The sequence below is a fragment of the Arachis hypogaea genome, chromosome 18 (assembly GCF_003086295.3).
Source record: "Arachis hypogaea cultivar Tifrunner chromosome 18, arahy.Tifrunner.gnm2.J5K5, whole genome shotgun sequence".
In the NCBI taxonomy this organism is placed as follows: Eukaryota; Viridiplantae; Streptophyta; class Magnoliopsida; order Fabales; family Fabaceae; genus Arachis; species Arachis hypogaea.
Window position 1 is genome coordinate 58,632,582 of NC_092053.1, and position 2,338 is coordinate 58,634,919.

A 2,338-nucleotide genomic window follows, 5' to 3' on the forward strand; every position below is an offset into this window, starting at 1 on the left:
TTTTGTTTTTATTTTTGCTTTTTTTTCATAAATTAAGAGGTTATTGGTTTTTATTTAATTATAAAAAGAAAATTTTCAAAATAAATTTTTTTTTCTTGGTGTTCATCTTGATCTTCAAGTTGTTCTTCGTGTTCATCTTGACCTTCAAGTTGTTCTTAGTTGTCTTCTTCGTTTTGATCTAAAAATTTTTAAGTTTGTTGTCATTTTATTGTTTTTCTCTTTCCTTATTAAATTCAAAAATTCAAAATTTAAAAATCAAATTTCAAAATTCAAATTTAAAAATTTTTCAAAATTCAATTTTAAAAATTTTTTCAAATCTCAAATTTCAAAATTCAAATTTCAAATTTCAAAATTTAATTTTCAAATTCAAAATTTAAATAACCTTTTAATTTAAATTTGTTTTTATTTTCGTTTTTAATTTTTATTGGCTACCATGAATTCTTACCCCTCTCGCTTTGAGTTTGGTTCCAATGTTGTTGCAAGGAATGGAAATTATAACAGGAATATGCATCAAGGTCAAAATAATCAGAGATGGAAGCAGCCACGAGGATCTGATCAACCCTTTAGGCAATAACACCTTCCACAATACCACAGACAAAGACCATCCTACAATGCATGCAAAAACAATAGATATGGTGGACTCCCATCATATACCTATGACCCACCTCCTCAACACAACTCTGGACCACCATACTCATAAGCCCCTTACCACCAAACACCACCATATAATCCTAACCCTTATCCACCATACCAACCACCTTATGAGCCATATGAACCATATCAAGAACCACCACTTTCCTATGTACCATGTCCATATCCATCACCTCAAGACTCAACAGAGCGTCTCACGGAAACATGTGCAAAACTTCAGGCCACACTTCACCAATTAAATCAAGCAATAAATAGACTACCTTCTCGACGTTCGGACACTCAAGGAACCTCCATGGCTTCATGTGGGCAATCTAATGAAGAACATAGCATGAAGGAGATATTAGAAACTCCAGTGGACAGTACGGAGCATGACTTTGTACTGGAACAAGTGGAGGAAGCTGTAATTATCGAAGAAGAAGAAGTGGTTGCAGACTTAGGAGATGCTGAACCTCCATGGGAAAGTCAAGACATAGAACCTCCTTCCAAGACAGTTGCATTTGATGTTGAGGAGGGTGTACAACCTCCAAGGCATATCATAGTTGAAGACTTGGAAGAGGTTGGTCAAGAAATGGAGATTAAAGAAGAAAAGGCACAACCTCCCATGCCCTTGGTAAGTAATGAAGAAGAGATTGAATTGGAAGAAAGCTACCAAGAGGAAGAGGTTGAAATTAAAGAAGTTTGCAAAGAGGTGGAAGTTGTCAAAGAGCACAAGGGAGTGGAGCTTGAAATCACCTTGCCAAAATTATTGGAGACCCCTCCCCCTAAGTTTCCATCATCCTTCAAAACATTCAAGTGGGTAAAATTCATATCCCTTAGCTTTCTAATCCCACTTGAATATGGGCTACTGGAGACGGATGGTCAACTTAGAGCTCTTTGTGGCATTAAGAGTAAGAGGAAGATAGTCAGTGGTAAGAATTGTCCTGCAAGGTTCATTATGGTTGGAAGCTTTAAGTTTAAACGCAAGGGTTGGTGTAGAGCTCAATTGAATGGGTCTAGGAAGCTGTTTGGTAGCTGCAGTGAGAATTCAGATTGCTTGCTACCCGGATGGAATCATGATGATCAACACAAAGACGGGTGTAAAAGCAAAGTTTGGGATCCTGGAGTCTGTTCTGACATTCAGCACACTGGAAGCCTGAGAACCTGTTTAAAACTGCTCAAGGGCTTTACGTGCCTAGTTTGGGATCCCGGAGGCCATTGGAATCACAAACATTGGTGGAGATTCCTGGATGAATACAAGCACAAACCACCATAACAGGGAGCTCACCAAATGTCCAACTTAAGGACTTTAACTAAAAGTGCTAGGTGGGAGACAACCCACCATGGTATGATCGTTCCTTTTTCATTTTTATTTAGTTTTATTTGTTTTCAAGTTTTATTTTATTTTATTATATTGAACCTGAAGTTTTGCATCACATTCATATTAACACTGCATTCTGCATTTTTTTCAAATAAAAAAAAACACGCACATGACGCGGTAGCGTCGCTGACGCGTCCGCGTCACTAGTGCGTTGGGAAGAAAAGCATTGAACAGAGAGTCATGTGAAAGCATGGCTGGAGGCGCACCTGTAGCATAATTTGATTCCACGAGACCGCGTCGCTGACGCGTTCGCGTCATGTGGAAAAAGAGCCTCCCACCCGTCCGCGTCACCCACGCGAACGCGTGGCTCTGTGAAATCGACGTAAAAAC